Source organism: Pyrgilauda ruficollis, unplaced genomic scaffold (genome assembly GCF_017590135.1).
Source record: "Pyrgilauda ruficollis isolate IOZ18807 unplaced genomic scaffold, ASM1759013v1 scaffold9, whole genome shotgun sequence".
NCBI lineage: Eukaryota > Metazoa > Chordata > Aves > Passeriformes > Passeridae > Pyrgilauda > Pyrgilauda ruficollis.
In genome coordinates, this window is record NW_024531043.1 from 11,994,745 (window position 1) to 12,015,726 (window position 20,982).

The window sequence follows — 20,982 nt, forward strand, 5'->3', positions numbered from 1 at the left end:
TGACCCACCAACCCACAGAGCACATCAGGCTACAGTGCAAGCATCCCTCCCCTCTCCGTTAAGGCTGGCTTCCGTTAAGGCACAGGGAGGGACTTCCAGCTCTCTCTAATTTGTAACTCCTCCAAAAGGGCAATTAAGCAGCCAAACCGTAGCTGTGACTGGGATTTCAGCTCAGCTCTCTGTGATGAGGCCATCAGACAGGGCTCTGCAGCGAGCAGTAACTCCAAGGCATGTCATTAATTTTGCCCAGACATGTATCACACCCCATTTCAGATCGCACACGGAGCATGTGTGCGGTGCTCTGCAGACACAGGATACACAGATCCTGCATACTCACACATTTTATATACTCGTATTACTTATGTTATAGATTCACACATACATTACTCATAGCTCTTATGAACAGAACATACAGTTCATCTTGGCATGAATCCCAGAGAAAGGAAAAAAAACCCCAAAAACCCCTGCAGTAACAAATCCAACTTGCATTGAATCCAACAGCATCTGTGGTAGGAGTTAGAGCAGTATTATGGATCATTAAATGATTGAATTATTTTGTGTAACACACCCATGCGTCTCTGATACCAGCAGGCAAACCTGCTGTTTCAAGGGACATTTCCCCAGGGAAAGCGTGTCATCACTCTCCCAAGTTTTTGCCCATAACTGTGGGAAACTGTGCAAAAAGCAGCTTATTTCTGCAGCGTGCATTCAACAAGCTGTTGTGTGCATCATTCCCACTGAGGCACCCCTGTGTTTTAAGACAGAGCCCAAATATGTCCATATGGGACTGCAGCTGCCCTAAGAAGTGCAAGATCTGAGTCACAAGTGCTGGACAACACTGGAGTCCACTCTCAAGAGCAGTCTGGGATATTTCACCTGTACACACCATACAACAGTGGCAAGAAGGCAGATTAGGATGGACTGAGAAGGTAACTCCTTAGTAGGATGCTGTGCAATGAAAGAAAATAAAAAAAAAATAAATCACAGCACACTGCAGATTCTATACACCTTTGTAACCTCCGCAGCAAGTTTGCAGCATATCAAAGCATTCTTCATCCCCTCCAAAAACGGGCTTAGTTCACTCTTTGGAGCTTGACACTCAATGTTAAAGAGATTCAGAAAGTCGCAGCTGCAAGATTCTCATTTACTGAAGGAGAACTGAGCACGATGAGGAGCAGCAGAGCTCAGCCCAGCCCTGACTGTCCCAGCACAGCCCTCCCGTCCCACCCGCAGCATCCCTGTCCCTGCTGCCTCCTTCCAGCCCAGCTAAAGCCCCATCTCTCCATCTCTCCTGGAACCCCCACCCCACCAGAAGTGTCTTCCCCAGAACCACCCATTCCCAAAGTTCTGCAGGAGAGTTCTCCAGCAGTAACTCCCGGTATGCCACAGCCAGCACCAGAACAGCAGCTGCAAACTCCCACTGGCCTGACCCAAGTCAAAACACACCGAGCGCTGCTTTTCAGGCAAACCCAAATTACAGCATCATCTGCTGACTGCTCCCAGGACCAACAAACCCACATTAATTACAGGCTAAACTTTGCAATTCACCTCTCAAGCACACGAAACATCAGCAAAATTGCTTTGATCCCACTGACAAATCCCCTCTCCAGCCGACGCGTGAGACCAAAACGTCCGGGGAAAAAAATATTTCCGAACTTTTTCTCTCCTCTTCCCTAGCTGCTACCCTCCCCCTAAAATTATGTGTTCCCCACCAAGGAGGGCTGAAGGGGAAAAAAAATCACCTCAGAAAGCAGCAGGGGCTCACAAAACCTTGCACTTCACCTCCACCGGCAAGCAGCCGGGCAGGCGCAGGAGTGCGTGCTCAGCCTCCAGCGCTGAACGCTGTTTCTGTGTCGCCGGGCCAAGTCCCAGTTTTTCAAAGCAACTTCTTTCTGCTGTGGCCTAGTTTAGTTCTCCACACAAAACGGCACCAAAACAAAAGCCTCCCAGCCAGCCGAGGGAGGGAAGTGGGGGGTACTTACCTAGCAGCATCCCCACATCACCTCCTGCATCTTTAGCAGCCACTCTCTTAACTTCAAAATAAATAAATAAAGCGAGGCCACACAGCCTTAAAACCAATCTGGAAATGAAATGGAAAGCCTGTAATTATTTCTCAATGCTCCTGCCAGTCTCAGCCTATAAACACAGTGGATTACATAAGTCCACCCCTCCTGTTTTGAAGCCAAAAGTATGAGCTTTTCCTCCAGCTCTGGCAGCAAGTAATAATTCCTCGTCGGCATGGCAACGCTGGCTGGCTTCCAGCAGACAATGGGCGAGTTGAAATACTGCTACGGCCTTTTTATAGCTTAGCTCTGAAAAACCTCTAAAATATTAGCTATCTGATGGCTAACCCAACTTGACAACCTCTCCTCCTTTAACTGTTTCCTTCCTGCACCACAGCAGGAATTGCCCAGACAGTCCAGGGTCACGGGGCAGTGGAGCAGGGGATGCTCCTCCTCCCAGGGACAGCACGCAGGAACCGTTTCCCATCTACTGGATTTGTTGATTTGTCACAGACACAGCATCTGCAATAAGTGCCACAACCCCATCTGGGCTCTTCTGGGGTTATTTCAGTCTGTTACTCAGCAGGTACATTTGCTCTGCTCGCTGCCTCCAGCGAGCTGCTTGCCAGGTTCTCCTCCAGCTTGCCTGGCCTGAGAGAAAACAGACCACAAAATAACACTTTGTGCATGTGGCTCCGTCACTGTCCTCCCGGGTGAGCTGTGAGCAGGCTGGTGGGGCTTCGGGTGTGATATGCAGAGCTGCAGGGAAGCAAGATGCTTCACAAATCCTCCCTCATCAAATGCTGGGAGAAGTTATGTGTCCTTCTGGGACAGCATTGCAGGGATGTCCTGGAGAAGCAGCTGCACCCGAGATGCCCTGTGCCCCTGTGGCAGTGTAGGGCAACCTGCCCATACAGCTGGGGCTTGTTGTGAAGCTGAATGAATTAAAAGCAGCAACACATCCCAGCAAGACTGAGAAACAGCAGCAAAACTCAAACAGAAGAGGAGCAGACACTCAAGTCATCATTAGTGTCAGTGGTGTAGGAAGACTGATGAAGTTAAGGAGCCTTATGATTGTGTTTCAACCAAATCCTACTGAAATGAGCAGCTAACACACACACTTCATGTGAAGTTAATATTTATCCTGACACACACTGTCCAGGATGACCCCACCATCTCCACACCCTGGCACAGACCCTGACCACCCAAAGGCCAGCAGATCCCAGCTGAGCATGAGCTCAGTGAGTGCCACTGCCGTGTGCTGGCTTGCTGCAGCCTGAGGAAAACTCACCCCAAGGGCTGGGAGATCCTCTGCAATTTGCTGAATTTTGCAAGTTAGCAAATAAGCAAAGAAAACAATAGAAATTAAAGGGAAAACTGAAGAAAAGCAGAGCCAAGGCCACCACAAAAAACACAGTTAGCTCCATTCTCAATGCTCAGTTCTCAAAACAGTGTTGCTAGTGTTCACAATCCAGCTCCATTTCTGGCAAGAATGCTGGGAAACCCAAAGGCTCCTGCTCTGCACTGGTGGCTCTCCATGGCCAGCCCTCTGCACACAGCAGCCCACTGCCCCCGTGGTCTCCAGGAAAGTCTTGAATGCATGACCCCTGGGAGTCTTTAACACTCAAAACCAGAAGGCAAACAAAAAAAGAACATTTCTTTCTAAATCTCATTAAGTTGCAGAGCATGATTATGATTTTCTAATGTGTAGAGGCGATAACACTGCTTGGAGCTCTAGTTCAATTAATTATTTTATGGGAATAAACATACCAGGAGAGACTAAATGCAAACCATAAAGGTTCCTTGGTACATGTCAGGCTCACAGCTGCTCAGCCTTTGATACAAGGCTACAGTTTCTAATGCCACAGAAGAGCCTAATTCCCACAGTAGAAAAAAAATAAAAAAGTCAAGCAATCATCTCAGCACAAACCAGGATGCAGCACCCTGGCAGATGCTGGTTCCTATACCAAAGTGTGCAAGATGGCCAAGAGCAGCAGCTGTTGCTGCTGATAATTAAATACACATTATGCTACCAGAAAGCCAAGCAGAGCCACACACGAGGGGAAAGAAAACCAGACCTGTGGTGGAGCATCTACCTGAATCTCATGAGCTCAGAATGGGCTCATGAAGTCGAGAGGTGCCAACTTCAAATCTCTTAATGTTGTTTTTCCTAATGAGGACTCTGTCACATGACTGGAACACTTGTGTTTTCTAGGTGAGAATAATAATTTAGTCTCTTTTTAATGGCAAATTTTCTGGGTTTCGCCCCAGTAGGTTACAGGTGAATGAGCCACAGAGAACCCTAAGAACTTCCACAGGGGGGGGACTTAGCCCTGCTCTGCTGAATGCACAGACACAGCTCTATCTCATGCTCCTCCATTCCAGTGAAACCTCAGTGTGCCTCAGGATACCTTCCCTGAGCAGGCTGCACTTGATCCCAGCCTCCTGCCCCTTCCCCCAAAACCTCCATCCCAATTTGCTGGTACCAAGATGACATCTAAGAACGTGACTACAAAACAGCCTCTCCCCAGCCTGAAGAAAAACCCCAAGCTATTAGGGAAAACCAAAGCTGGTATTTCCTCCTGTGTGTAACACACCATGTGCATGCAAAAACAGCACCTTAAGGTGGGCATCAGGAGTCACAAGAAAGAGAAAACAGTGAAGTCAGGGCTAAAACACTTGGAGAAGCCTTCCTGCTCTTACACAGACCAACCTCTGTTCTCTGGGTAAGGAACACCCAGCCCCACCGTGACCCCAGACACAGGGATGGATGATGCAAGATGAGGAATAACAACTACAAAACCCTGCTGAAACGTTAACATGGCATCACACTACACACACTCTTCCAGCTTAAACCCTTAATTAAACAGACTATTCTTTATAGTGCTGGAGCCACTCCAACTCCCATTGTTACATTTAAAATAAAACCCCAAAACCCCACAGCATCTGTAAGACATTAGAACATTCAATACCGACTTCTTTATTCAGCTTTAAGACATCATTTAATAATTTTTCCCCTCAAACCCCAAATCTCAGGATTTAAAGGAAATAACCACCAGCACCTCTTACAGAATGTTGTTGTTTTGGTTTTGTTTTTTTTGTGTTTTTTTTTTTTAATGAACCTTCTGCAATAATATCCTTGACCTTTAACAATTCCAGACCAATTAGGTGCATGCTTGTACAGCCTTTGGACAGACTGCAGAGCCAGGGCACGTTCAGTGCTGGGTGTCAGGATGAAGCAGACTCTACAGCCAGAAAGCCAGCTCCAAATACAATCCATTCATGCACAGGGACAAAACAAGAAGGCTGATTTGACCACAGAAAATCACTGGGAGCACAAGAAAAATACATTAGAAAATCAATTTTGATTACTGTTAATAAAGCTGGAAACACAAGCCAGAACCTTGCTGTTATAACCTCCATTATTCCAAGGTGGGTCTTCACTTCTCTCCCTGGAGAAGGAGCCACATGCAGCCACTTACAGCTCCTGTACCAGCCCTCAGGTGGTTCCCATGGCCTGGAAAACATGTTCAGCCATGCCAAGGGACCCAGACATGGTGACTTTCCTGACAGGACCAGGAGAAGAACTTGGGCTGAATGCCAACCTCTGCACAGTCATGGGGAACTTCTCTTCAGCCATTCCCTGCAGGGACAGCAGGATTACAAGCTGAAATATCACCTGTTAGCAAGCCCTGAAAACATGCTGGCAGGCCATGACAAACCTCCAGGTTTCCATAAAGCTCCTACAACTTTAACACCACTGCTGATATTCCTCCTGTAAGCAGTTTCACAGCCTCTGACACAGTCTGAGGTGTCAGGTGGAAGAGCAGATGACCCCAAGATCAGCAATGTGCCCAAGGTGCACCCTGGCTCCACGAGCAGCCTGCCCAGGTGGGGGTACCAGATCAGGGACTGCTTCCCACCATCAAACAGCCAGCCTACACACCAGAGTCAACTGCACAGGCACTTGGATCTCTGCTCAGGTGATAACATCTTACCTGGGCCACATCCTCGGGCACTCCTGCCTGCTTGCTCACAGCAACTCTGCTGAGCCAAAAACATGAAAAGGACAGCAAGGTTTGCAGAAAATCCCAGCAAGTTCTCTCCAGCAGTTCCCACAGTTAATTAAACTGTTCAATCACGCATGCCTTAAAGTCCATGAAATTTAAAAAAAAAAAAAATCCCCAAAAGAAATACAAAAGCTGGACAATTGGTGGAAGCAGGTTTGTTTGATCAACTCTCCTCCACCTGCCAAGCAACTCTGTGGCCACAGTAAAAAAATCCTTCAGGCAACTCAGTCCTGTGTGCTGATCCTACCCTGCAGCTCCAAGTCTCCCACACTCACAGCTGCATGGCCAGGGCTAAACCATCCCTCTGCTCCACAAGCCAGAGCCTCCAAAAAACACACCCACCCCAGGTACAACTGCACACTGGGCACACCTGCCTCTACCAGAGCCTGCAGCAGAGAAAAAGCTTTGCAAGGGCCAAGCCACATCCTTTGGAACAGGCTCCAACGTCAGAAAATTCTGTTAACACAGGCAAAACAAAGGAAGCATGTGGCACGTACATAGGAACCAAAGGATGTTGGATGAGGAACACAAAGAAGGGAGGAGGTGGAAAAAGACTGCTCATTCAAGGATCTGTGCAAAAGCTGGCATTACTAGGCAATGCTTCTCCAACTGGATCAAGAAGTCCAGTAGCAGAGTATACCCCACAGACAGCACAGAAAGGAAAAAAATCCAACAAATCAGAGTAGGGAAGTAGCTCATCACATCTTTTAGTGAAACTAAGTGGAAGGGAATAAAAACCAGACCAAGAATCTGATCCCAAGCCAGCTTTACTCCAGCAAGGGTCTTCTCTGTTTCTGTGAGTGCTGGACCATGTCCTTGCCAAAGGCACTGCCTAGACAATTTTTAAAAATATTTTAAAAGCATTCAAAACTACACCTCTGAAAGGTATAACAATACAGTGTGCGGAGCCCTGAGCATCTTCCTAAAAGTTGGGAGAGACCTGCAGACATGTAAGAGGCCACACGGACAAATACATCCTGAAAGCAAAGCAAGAACGTGGTGAAGATACTCAACAGCAAAGTCATAAAAAAGAGCAAACTCCTCCAAGACCAAAAAAACCAGCTAGCTCAGACTGGATGTGGAACCAGAAGGAAAGATCAGTGGAAACACTGATCACTTCTCTGCAAGCCAAGAAGTCAGGGAGAAACTGGAGGACAAGTGTTCAGCCACCAACTGGCAGAAGTCACAGGGGCTTTGAAACATGGCTGGAACCTATGTAAAGCTTGTTTTTTAACTCAGGAAAGGGTAAGTTCATAGCCAGCCAACCACCACACCAGTCCTCTTCCAGAGGATTCGACATTTCCTGATTTTCAGTCTGAAACAGAAATATCCTGTCAAGAAGAAAAAAAAAAAAAAAAAAGTAAAATCTAAACAAGGGGGCTGTACCCAGGCCATGCAACTCAGCTGCTTCCCAAACACACACCACTGTTATCTGTTTATTCTCAGCTGGAGCTTCCCCTCCACGTCCACCTCCTCCCTCCTTTCACTTACAAACTGATATGCCATTTAAGATCTCCTATCTGCTGGCTCTGCCCACTGCATCCTCAGCATTTAAAATAAGCTGTGACAAGCTGGGTAAACCCAGGCACCATGAAAGCTGCAGAGCCGAGTGGCTGAGGGGTATTGCAGTCTAGTCATATGCTTCAATATTTTGTCCCCAAGAACTCGGCCAATCCATTTAGCAATGGAGCAGGACTCTAATAATAGACACAAGGATACACAGGAGATAAATGTACACAAGACAAAAATAAATCCCAGCCTTGTTATAATTTTAATACAGGAGCTAAACTGGGAAACGATAAATGAAGACTGTTTCCACAACTGAGTCAAGAGGAAAATTTAACTCCCAACAGCCCAAGAGTGAACACAGACATTCAAAACTGGATAGGAATTCTCAGGAAGTTGGATGAGCATTAATCCTAAAATAAGGTTTTCATTATTTCAAACTACACAAAAAACCCCAACACTTTAAAGAAGCAGACTTTAAACAACTGTGCATGTTCTCAGTCATCAAGCTGTGGGGCCACCATCCATCTCAAGCAGTTGCTCTCAGCTCTCTCTAAGTGGTTCAGCTCCACAGCAGCTCATTCTAATCTCAGTCAGTGATCTCAAACTGAAGTTCTAATACACGCATGTACATCTATAAACTCCTACATACATTTTTCCTTTATGAGCTTCAGCCTGTCTTCACTCTACATGGTTAACCACGCTCCCCCACAGCCCTGCCTTCGCTTTAGAAAACAACCTCTGGTGTTTATGACATTAACTATTTCCCCATGGAAATTATCTGAGGGGTAACTCTTCCCTTCCCACAGGAATACCCAGAAGAGCCTCAAAGATTTCACAACCTTAAGCCCTGTGTCATCATGAGTTATGCTTCTGCATACACAAACATCTGTGTGATCAAACGAGGAGGCACAGCAGGGGCTGTGGGCCAAGGTGATGCTCTGATCTGACCCCTGGCCAGATGTCTCCAGCCCAGGGTTTTACCCAGCAGCTCTCAGACACTCCCCAAGCCTCCAGACAGGGGAAACCACCATGTTCTTCAGCAATCTGCCCCAGCATTCACCATCCTACTTGTCCATCCAGCCCCTCTGCTAGGTGTGACCACATTCACAACCAGGTGCTCCAGCTCTGCATGGAAGTGGCTTTGTGGGGCCTCTCACAGGGCAGCTGAAGGGGGCCCCAAAAGTCCTGGTAGTCCTCCCATCTAATTCCCCCAAGCTCTGGCTCTGCAGCTCAGCATGCACAGGATCACTACCCAGGAGTGATGCAAGATGACCCAGAGCAGATCTTCAACCACATTCAAGCCCATCCTCTGCTGAGTGACGACTGCTTGGTCCTCCCCTCCTCCCTTACCAGCCATCCCTGCCCATGGCTTCAAAGCTCATTAAAAGGCCAAGCATCCTTCTTCAGGTGACTCCTAGACTGCAAGGAAATCCATATTGGTAGTGGAGTAAGACTGGACCAGGCTAAATTTCACTGCAAGTTTATCTCTGCTCAAATCATCCTACTAAAAAGGAGAAAACAGTCATGTTCCAGATGGGAGAGACTTTTTATAGCAAGCCATGGATATCTGGCACGCTTTACTGAAGGTCTTTCATCATGCACACAAGGTATAATGCTATCTAGTAATCTGAGGAAACATCCATGGGATTTTCAACCTCCTCTAGAAATTGAGATTCAACAGGAAACCACAAATACACCACGCAATTAATTTTTCTTTACCAAATGTTTCCAGTCATGTCGCAATTTTAACAGTAAGCAAACTATTTGGGTTCTTTCCAGTTCTTGTGCAACAATGTTCCTCATTTTTCATTTTATTTTTTAAAGAATCTGGCTGAGATTTTTTTTTTTTTTAGAGGAGAGTTTAAAACAAGTTAGGAAGTCAGTGTGAATAGATCATACTCTCCCTGTTAAATACTTACACCATCACCCCCCAAAGTTTCCATACCACATAGCAGAGGTTTTGTACAAACAAAGTAAAGACTTTTCCCAGCTAAAAATACAGCAAGCAGCCTAAGAAATAAGAGCAGAACAACATCTCTACCGACACAGGCAACGCTGAGCTATCTGAACCACATAAATAAAAGTCTCATTCAAACATTCCCCCACTCCCCTCCCAACACCATTCCAGGAGAACAAAGAAACATTAAGTCTTACTTTCCTGGTGTATATTTGATCAGACCTTCTGTTAACACAATATGACAACAGCAATGAAGGGAAGAATATCACAGCTAAACAACCGTCTACCATTCCCCTTCCTTCTGCCGAGTCCGTGCTGACGCAAGGATGGAGCAGCTGCTGTCTGTTTTTAAACAGCTCCATATTTCATAAGAAGCTGCTGATTTCTGAAAGGACAGAAAACCCAGCCAACGGCTTACAAAATAAGAACCAAATTAAAGCAATTCAGGACACACTATTTAAACATGGTGTCCTTTTGCTCAGCCTCCCTCCAGCGTACCACCGCAGCTGAAATTCCTAAGACACGTCTGTCCTCTGTCTCAGCCTGCTCCCTTATCACCACAAGCACAACTTTTAAGTATTCATCTAGCACAGAGCAGAGGACAATGGAAAATCCCTCCCACAGCTCCAGATAAAACAAATGCTTGAAATATGGTGGAAAACAAACTTGTGCCCAGCTTGATGCAATCACAGAAACTACTTCACCAGATTAACATAACCCTCCTCTAGCTGTGTGTTCTGCTGCTGAGGGACGCTTTATCAACAATAAACAGACATTTGGGATGGAAGGACTCTCCTTGAAGGACATAGCCATGCCCCAAACTTCTGAAAACTTACCCAAAAAATATACAGCTATTGATATAAATTTATATTTAATCGTGGATGTATCAGGTATCTGGGAAGCCACTCATCACCACTAAAATTCCACATTTGGGTCTTCTAAAAAATCTGCATCATAGCAGACAGGTCACTGCATATTAGGACCTCAAAAGAAAGAAGCTCAGAGATTTTCTGCTCTGACTCTGCAGCTCTCACTCTGGCTGTTAAAAGCAGTGGGTTACACCGGGCAAGTCCCTCCCGAGGGGCTCCAGACACCCGCTGTCTCCTTTCTAGTTAATAGCTGCTGTAAGAATACTGCTTTTTTGGCTGTTTGTGTCATGTTGATTAGCTTAGATAAGGGCTTGGGGAAGGAGCAGGGAGAAGAAGAGACCATGTAGGGGGAGGAGGATTTAAAGAGGGAAAAAAAAAAAGGCTTTCATCTGCTCTGATAATTAGCAGGTCATGCTGAAAATGATCAGCATCCCTTTAACGCAACTGCGCATGAAATGTGCAGAGCCCTGCTCAGGTCACTGCACCCATGCAAATCACTCTGTTCCATCCCTCACTACACCCTGTGGTTTACCAAACTCCTCTGCCTTCATAAGGACTCCAGCCAAGGTCCTTCTACTCCCACGTGGGAGATGGGGGGTCACAAGGGTCTCCAATCTTGCTGCTCTGTCACAGAGGTGCTGGGCACAGAGGTGCCAAGGCCAATCAAGGATTAATTGAAGGTTGCAAAAGACCTCCAGATTCTCTGATGAAGCAGCACAGGGGAAGCACTCGCCATTCCTGGAGAAAAAGTGGTGGCACAATCCTCCTGTTCATCACAAGGAGGTTCTTCCCAGGGAAACCATCAACAAGGAGGAATCAGACTGCCCTGAACATGCTTTAAAAATCTTCTGTTATTCATTACCTGTAGCTGCTGTCCCAGGCATCTCCTGCAGAGCATTTATTGCTTCATGCAGAACAATCTCCCTGCCCAAAACACACTGCCAGCTGTGGGTCCCCAGGAGCACAGCCCCTTCATCAGGCAAGCTTGGCTGCTACACTGAAGGCACCATCTGGGGCTTAGCACATAAATGCTGGAGCAAAATGAACAGTGGGGCAGGGGGGAAATGCAAAAAGCAGCCACAGAGCTCTGGTCATTTGGGTTGTCCCTCCTCCCCACACCTACTCTCCTCTTCAGAAAAGTCAGGAGTCATCTCCTGGAGGGGCAGGACCAGTTCTGCTGGAGCAGAGGCCCATTAATAGACCTGCCCTTCTCAAAAGGAGGTGAAAAGATGATAATGACAATGACAATTCTTCCTCTGATGTACTCACATCCTTCTATTAAGGACACATTACCTCAAAGGTCAGTAATTGCCAGCCAGAGCCAGCTCTGCCTTGACAACCCATCTTCAAAATGCACTGAGTGCCTGACTGTGCCCAGGACAGGCAGAGACTGCCCTCAACGTGCTGTCTGGAGAGAATTCCCTTTGGTGGCTCTGATGGCTGCATTTTCTCAAGCGTCTTGAATTTCAGCAGCTTTTCCTCACTTGAAAATTGTTCTTCTGCCTCAGCTTAATGTTTATCCCCAAACTGACACACACCTTCAAAGCGCTGCTGTTTGAAAGAAGCCCAGGAGGATGGAAATGAAGAGATTATTTTCAAATAAAGAAATGGGCTAAATCATTGTGCCCAGAGTTACCAGACGTGCCATCCTGCTTTGTGGAAACAGGAGCAACTTGCCAGGCACCACAGGGATGGGAAGGACAGGGAACAGTCCCACCAAGGAGATCGGTGGGGCACAGGGACCAAGGAAACAGCACTAAGGCTGGTGCAGGAGCAAACCAGAAACCCTCTGCAGGAATGTAAAAAACCACCATATAAGCAGCAGAGACTGTTATCACCCAAACTCCCTCCACACGTCTCAGCAAAACAGAAAACAGCAACACTGCAATGGTCACAAGAGCATCAGGCAGGAGCCAAAGCTAACTGAAGTGTAAAACACATCCCTCAGTGGTACCAACATTCACCTGGGAAAGGGGAAGCTTCAGCCAAGAGGGCAGTGTGGAGTTCCTCAATGACAAACCTACAGCAATTATTAGAAAGGCATCATCCATACATAATTTTGAATTTAATTTAATTAGGCACCCTGCTAACTTCATTACTTATTTAACTGGACTGCTCATTCAATTTACATTACTACTGTTCCAGATAACTGCTCCAGGCCCCATGCAGTGGGAAATGCACAAGAGGACACATTTGGGAATCCTGTAGCCCCAAGCCACAATTGGAAACGCTGTAGCCCTAAGCCCATCCCCTGACACTCGGCATTTCTCCTGGGACAAAGGCATTGACCATGCCTAAGGTTTTATTTTTCTACCTGCATGCAAAGAAGTCTAGAAGATCCCAAAGAGTTAAAAAAAAATAGACAAAAAATCCCAGGTAAAATCCCCAGATTTATCATTTTTAATGCTTGTGTACACCAGTCAAAGCAACAGCCTCCTACACAGTTGCCAGATTCTTCTTTTTCACCTAAGAAGTACAGAAAAACAATACTCCATGGGGCTTGGGGGAATATATATCAGAGCACTTCACTCACCACCCAAGAGCATCTTTATAAAACCTCTCCAGAACACGACACATCAGGTCAGGACAGAAATCAGAAAAGGTCTCACGCAAGCAACTGCTCGTGCCACACAGCTGGGCTGGGGAGGCCAGCAGCCTGGAGCCAAACCTTTCACACCAAATCACAGCCAGGGATGGAGGATCCAGCTCCCCAAAGCCTCACTGGGCAGCGTGTGCATCTTCAGACAGTCACATCCCTCCTCGTCTGGAGCTCTGCCTGCCCTCTCACAGCCAGGGATGGAGGATCCAGCTCCCCAAAGCCTCACTGGGCAGCATGTGCATCTTCAGTCACATCCCTCCTTGTCTGGAGCTCTGCCTGCCCTTGCCAGCTGCTCAGACACAGCAGAATTTTCCCAGGCAACTCCAGGAGTCTCCTTGGAGGACTGAGTCCAAAGCCTCAATTCCCTGCCTGATCAGAAGGGATGCAGCAGCGTGGCTGTGAAATGGAAAAGGGGCAACAGTACCTCAAGCAGATTCCTGACACAGCCTGAAGTATGTAGGAAGATACCTCAGCCTTAGACTGAAAGGTCTGTCTCAGAAAATTCATATACATTTCAAAAGATCCCTGACTGACAGGAGTAAGAGAGTGTGACATGGTACAGACACCAGCCTCAAATTAGGCAATCCTCTGTTGTGTTCAGATTGGGGTTTTTTTAATTCCCTCAACTCAACATTTCTTCTTTAAATCAAACTGCTCTGAGAATTCTGACCATCCATTTAAAAAAACATGTGAACAAAAAGCTGGAGAGCAGCACAAAGCCAGGAACGCCCCAGGACAGGCATCCATTCCTTGTGCAACAGCCCTGTTAGCAGGGAGGTGCTGCTCACCACAGGGCCTGCACAGCCTGGAACGAGCATCATGACCTCGGGCAGTGTCTTCAAGACACTTGTGACATCCATTTTCACTCTCCAAATCAACTCCAGACCCAAAAATAATTTAAGAACTCAGGAGTTCAGTGCCATTTGCTCCAATCAATGCACAAACTCTGTACGAAGCATCAGAAGTTTAGAAGAGTGCAGACCAATCCTCACCTGGCATTTTGGAATCTGTTATCTCCATGGAGAAGATATAGACTCATTGGTAGTGTTTTTTATTTTGAGGTTATGTGGTAAACAAAAGGACCAAAAATCATCTCTACAAAGATCAACAATTCTGTCATGAAACCAACACGTAGTCAATAACAGTAACAGCTCAGTCACTACAAAACCTTCAAGAAGAACCAGCATCAGAAGTGACGAGTTTTCCAGCTACCTGCCATAAAAATGAGACTATCTAGCTCACAACCCCCCTCTGATCTTGTCTTCAAGAAGTTCAAAATGAAACCTCTCACCAAGGCAATCTAGTATTTGGTTTCATTAGCACGCAAGTGCAGCATGGACCACTTGCCTGTTCCTTGTGAAAATAAAGTTGCAATATGATTTGCACAGCGTTAGGGGAAGTGTAAGCATTACAGTTCCCATCAGTGGGGAAGGAGACTGACAGTCCCAAAGCCATCTCTGCTGCCATATCCTTGTAGAGTGGTGGCAGAGGCAAATCATTGCATCAGAAGCAGGACCAGGCTTTGTTATCTGGCAAGGCTGAAGTGGCAATATCAGCATTATTTCAGTCCTCACAAGGGGAAGGGATCACATGGACTCCATTGAAATACAGGATCCTGGCAATTCTCATTTCCTACGGCAAACAGTTCTCAGGGGCCTCCTCCAACCTCCCCCAGCAGGAAGAGGGGAACTTCTAACACCTAATCGCTGACATTTAAGAATGTGAAGCCTCAGCCATCAAGTTGACACTGCAGCAGGGAATGCAGCTAACAGGTATACAGTTGCAGGCTCCCAGACTGTGGATTTCAATTTACAGTTTAAAAAAAGGAGAGGAAACTAACCTATAAAAACAATCAGCTTTATCTGGGCTATTTATCACACAAACCATGTGGCCACACCATAATGTGAACAACTGTGTGGATTATGCATTTTTCCTGCACTAGCAGTGTCCAAGACATGCTCACATCTGGAATCCTTTATGTTTTAAATGCTACTTCTGCCTTCTCCCTGGTGCCAAAATGCCTTGAGCAAGCAGCACACCCATGGGGGAGGAAAGGAGCAGCAGAAGAATCAGTAAGGTACCAAAACACTTCAGGTATCCACATGATGAACACAGCAGGCAACCTGAGGAGCAGACCTCCACCAGTGTGCCTGCAGGCAGAGATGCTGTGGCTCACAAGAAGATCACACTGTGTGAAAGTTGCTGTTCTCCTGTGGCTAACAATGAAAAGCAAAGTCACACTTCTCCTAAGTAAACCCAGTGTTTGTTATTTCTGTTCCTTTGTTTGCTATGTAGAGCTCTAAAGCCAAGCAGGAACATTTCCTACCCAGCTAATGTCATTCACGTAAAACTTACCAACCTAGGCTCGCACCTGGACTTAGGAGGCACAAAGAGTGTCACAGGCAACCCCTGAGTCACACAGCACTCCACAAAGACCCAAAAAATGCCTTACAAGTCCTCTCCAGGGCTGCCCCAGCTTGGCTGCTGCCATCTGAGGTCCTTTTAAAGCAAGAACTTTGTAATGCATCTCTCGCTGCTCTGGGAGACAGCGTTAAAACACAAAGCCACGCAGTGCTCATGCTAATGTTTCCATCTGCTCAGAGCCTGGGTTTTTTTAAGGACAAAATAAAACCAAGCATGTCATGATGATCCTGTGCATAGACAATTGGGTGCCTCAATCCTTTCAGGCATCTCCAGAGATTTTCAAAGTGCCCCAAGGACACACACACACACAAACAAACATTTAGATGCGTGTCGAGAGGTCCAGCAGCAGGTCTGTAAGAGATGTTTGGCCTAAGAACTCAAGACAGAAGGCCATGGGAAAGCCCTCTGCCTGCAATCACATGTGGGCTGACCCTCCCAAGCCTGCCCCTTGCCTTTGCTCCAGTTACCCCAGCAAAGACTGGGGTGACCCCAGCTAGCCTTTCGCTCTTTGCTTTCAATGTCCAGCCTTCAAAGAAACCTGACCCAAAGTCCAGCGAGGTTAAGGGACAGGCACAGGCTGACGTCAGTGAGGTCCCTGGATAAGGTCACTGCAGTGTTTGCCTTATCTTGAAACTGGCACTGCCTGGAAGCCAAGGAACAAAGTTAACACTGATCAGAGGTTTGCTGTCTTCGCCTTTCCGAGGCCCAGCCTCTCTTCTGCACACACCCCTGGCAGGGCTCGGGCAAGAGGGCACTGGTGTTAGAAAGCTTTTTCAACAACCCAAATGGATTTCTCCATCAAGCAACCAACATGGCCAGACTTTGAAGACTTAGAAGTCAAACCCCAAAGGCAAGACAACAGACTGTGGGGAAAGCTGCACATAAAATGTTGGTGCACATTTCATCTCACGGGCCAAAGTGCCAAGATCGAGTCTCTAAAAGACTTGGGTTCCTCAGAGGTTCAAGGATTACTCCCAGCATTGTCTACCAGGAACAGCAGACGTGACCTCGTTTGAACACAGCACATAACACTGGGACTCACAGTCCCAAATATTTGCCTCATAAGGCCAGAGGTTGCAGTGACGTTATTTACTTCGAAAGTTTCATTCTACCCAAGGCAATTTTTGGGCTGCACTCCACAGACATTTACCTCCTGCACCAGCCTACCCTGCCAGAGACACCAGGAACCCAGTTATTCATCAATCCCTTAGCTGAAGAAAAAAATAAATTACGTCATTACTAAAGTCAGCTCTTTGATAGAGACTCCCTGAAGATCCTCACGTGACAAGAGACAGGAGCTCAGAGACAAACACTCCTCTGCTCCCATGCCAGAACACCTGTTTATTTCTATGCCAAATTCCAATGGCTCAAAAAAAAATTATAAGCCATCTTTCTCCCTTGCTTCTTTTGAAGATGATGGATGCATCTGGTGGGAAGCTGAGCAGCACACAAACAGGCCTTTCTAACACCCCCACAGCCCACAAGCAAGACACGCAAAGCAGTCACTAACAAAGATCAAGTCCTCATAAGACCTGAAATATGAAGGGATCATACAGAACAGCATTTCTGAGTATTTGTGTACTAAAGCTACTTTTCTACAGCAGCCAAAAAACCCAGAGAGCCTAAGGCAGTCCCAGGGAGGACGTGCAGGCTCAGAGTGAATGTTCACACAAACTAACAGGGAAAGAGAGTGAATCACCCTCCTCCCCTGTAAATAAACACGTGCAGCTCAGCACAGAGGCTGCAGCTCCCCAGGCCTGTGTAGCCTGCCCCAGGCTGTCGGTGTGGAAAGGGATGGTGGCTCACTGGGTGTTAGCACAGCCTGCACCCAAGCCTGCAGAGCCTTTACACAACACAGGAGGCACAGCCAAGGCCGTCTGGGGGCTCACATCGGGCTGTGCTCCAATCTCCCACCAGCAGCCTGGATGTCAGCAACAGTCAGAAGCTTCAGGCATTTCTCAGAAGGAAGTGCCTTGCTAAGAGCAGCAATGTTAGCCACTCCAGGAGTCTTAATCAGAGTTTTCAGCCACTGCATCGGTAAAGGTCCATGACTGCCCTAAAACCAGGACAATGTGGCAGCAACCACTGAATAACCACCAGTAACTGCGGTACCAACAAAGACTGAGGTGCACAGCCTTCACCCAGCCCTCAGTCCATCTGTAACACCCCAAAAGAACTGTGTGGTCATTCTAGGACCACATATCCACCAGTAACCGTGGCACCAACAAAGACTGAGGTGTACGGCCTTCACCCAGCTCTCAGTCCATCTGTAACACCCCAAAAGAACTGTGTGGTCATTCTAGGACCACATATCCACCAGTAACCGTGGCACCAACAAAGACTGAGGTGTACGGCCTTCACCCAGCTCTCAGTCCATCTGTAACACCCCAAAAGAACTGCGTGGTCATTCTACCCAAAGCTAGCAATTCCTAGAGCAGAACCTGAAGAACAAAAGCACGTTACCAAGCCACAAAACTCCACTTTGCAGCGTTCACAGCATCACACCAACCGAGCACGCCTTTGCCAAGAGAGGCTGCCAAGCTCTGCCCACGCCGGTGCTGTGCGCGCTTCGCAGCGCCGGAGGCGTCCTCAGCAAAACCCATCACAGCCAAAGCAAGAGAAGGTCACCAAGGGGAGGGCGGGAGCTCTGCAGAAAATGTAAGGCATTGTCGGGAAAGCAGCAGGAATGTGGCACAAAGGTAACTGCTACAGCCTAGGGCCGCCAGATGAAAGCAGGATCAATACTGCACTATGTTGTTTAACCCGTTTATTAGGGGGGAGGTGGAGATAAATGAGTATTTGAGTTGCCAAAGGGTACACTTTCACCCCAATCTGAGTCAGCCAGAGCCGAGTTCCTGCCCAGCAACACCATCAGAGCCAAGTGATTTCAGCCTTACAGTTCACTTCACCACAGAATACAAAGAGCCAGTAACCCAGCAGTCGATAATGGAATAAACTATAGGTCAGCGACCAGGAGAAAACACACCATTTAAAATTATTCCAATATTGACAGGCACAGGAAACAGGCCTGTATATTTATTTATTTGTTTTTAACCAGCCTATCTGCTCAGAGGTAGCGCTGAGCCAGCTGCTAAAATTATAAGGTTAGATTCTCAGAATCTGTGGGTGAACTGCATAATGCCAGCACACTCTTGCAGCCTTCAAAGCACAGCACTGGCAAGCAGGACCGAGTGTACATGTGATCAGCCCCAACACAGCATGCACACACTTGCTTATCAGAACATCAGCAGGCGAGGGTTAGGGGGTACCTGAGCACGAAGCACAGCTCTGCCAAGCTGCCTTTGAAAGCCTGGCCTGTAGCCAAAAGGGAGAGCACAAACTGATTCAAAACACTCAGCCAGGAGCCCAGCCAGGCTCATTTATAGCTCCATTTCCTCTCAAGGCTGCTTTTCCCTGGAAAATGCTGCAATGGCAATTTGCACCTTAGGGTTAAAGATCACCGTGGCTCTGTAGCAGCTGAAAGCACCCACAAAAGCCCCTTTCCCCTCCCAAGTCTAAGGAGCACTTCTTCCATTGCATGTGAGCAAAGTGAGGAGGAGGAGGTGACACCAACTCCTGCACAAGCACCAAGCAGGGAACATTTCAGACAGAGTTCACACGGCACCACAAATCAACCCTATTTCCTCAAAATGGAACAAGACAATGTGAGTTTGGCAGGGCAGTTCAGACAAGCCGTGGGCATTGCTCCTGGCCAACCTCTTCCTCCACTGAGTAAAGCAAAACCAGCTGCACCATGAGCACCAAGCACAGCTTCGAGCCTGCAAAATCAAAGAAGAATTTGGTAGGACCTGATGCTTACACCCCACCACACAAGTAAGGTTAAATTACAATTACATTTAAATTTTAACATATTCAGACACAGAGTGTCAATTCCAATTCCTCCTATTTGCAGAGCTGCCAACCTCCCCACACTGAACGAGATCCAGGGTTCTCTTGATCCATGCTGGCACCATCAGAGCCATGGCTCCCTGTGCTAACCAACCTGCCCAGGCTGAGACAGGCAGTGCCAGCAGCGTGGCACCAAAGCATCATTTCTCAACAGCAGCAAAGGGAATGCAAAGCCAAGACTGATGACTTTTCCAGGAGAGTACCAAGGAAATAAATTACACTGCTTCCAAAATCCGTTTTTCCTCAAAAATACTTGCTTACCAGAGGGGAAAGACTTCAAGGCTGAATTTAGTGCTCAGGAAAAAGACTGGATTAAGAACCCCAGAGAGCAGTTGCTCTGTTTTTTCTCCAGCAAAAGTGAAATAGAGCTGCAAATCCCAGCCAGGCAGATCTCCTGCACACCACCACGGGCAAGTGACCAACAGGATGGGCCACAACAGAGCTCAGCTTCCATCCCAGCCTCTCCTTGGCATCCTTCTCACCACTGCTAACGAGGCCACTGCAATTCCCACCAGCAGGAGAAGCACCTGCCCATTAACAACTGGACTCCTGCCACCCTGTGCCATGAGACAGCTCTGGCTGTGCAGTGCCAGCCCTGGGCCTGGCAGATCCCATGGCTGGCTGCTTCCCTCCAGAGCAGGATGAGAAAGCACAGCCTTTGCTCTGTGTCTGCTCCTTCCCATCATTTGCATGGAAATAACCAGCAGGTAAACAACACCCAGCATCTGTTTACCAACAAAGAAAACCCTCACCTTTCAGCTTTTATTTCTTTACTTCTTTTCTCTTGTTGTTGTTGTTGGGGTTTTTTGATTAATTCCGTAAGAAACAAAGCCTTAACCCAGCTCAATAAAGCACTGCAGAGCCTGGCTCAGCTCACTTGGGCTAGAGGCAGATCAATAGCTTTCTTATATCTCTCTGCTCTGCTTGGGAGGGAAAAGGGGCCACTTTTTTCCCAGCCAAGACATCTGCACAACGCATCTATGTGCTGTGAGCCAGGACCCCTCACAGGGAGAGCTGAAAAGAGATGAAAGAGTGCTTTGGCACAGCAGAGCCATCTCCTCTCACCCTCATCTCTGCTGGCACTGCCACTGCGTTTTATGTGGGAAAGTTTTCAAGTCCGGTTTGGCCTCCCAACCAGCATCAGTTCTGCACTGGTTAGTTATTCACAGCGGGGTGGGGCGGGAGGAGGGGAAAAAGTCCCTTGGAGCAGAGGTTCAGACACTGCAGGTAGGACTGCACAGGCCTCCTGGGCTGTCCGGGCAGCTGCTGACAGAACTGATTATTCTGCACATCCATGAGCTTAAAAAATGAGCTCCAGAGGCACTGAGGAAAAAGCATACAGGAAAGCCAGCCCTGGAGCTGGGAATGCCTCAGTGGAAATCCATCAGTCCCCAAAGTCTCCCTGAAGGTCATGATGGGTGGCTGCTGCTTCTTTGGGGAAGAGAGTGGCATCCAAAAGGCACCTGTGCAAACATCCCTGGGCTGGGAGCTTTGACTTTTTGAAGTGAAATGAGCCTGGACCAGCCTTTCACTTCCACCCATGAGCCAGCCCTGGGCTGCCACCACGCTGGTCCAGGAAAACCCAGCTCCACACAGCATGCTCAGTCCCACAGAAAAAGGGAGCTGACTTCACAAGATCAGT

At 47.5% G+C, this 20,982-nt stretch overlaps 1 protein-coding gene across 11 annotated transcripts in view; it reads right to left on the reverse strand.

The window, feature by feature from the left end:
* The window catches only part of NCOR2 (nuclear receptor corepressor 2), a 228,437-nt gene that overhangs the window by 175,597 nt on the left and 31,858 nt on the right, over nucleotides 1–20,982 (reverse strand). The window lies entirely within an intron of this gene.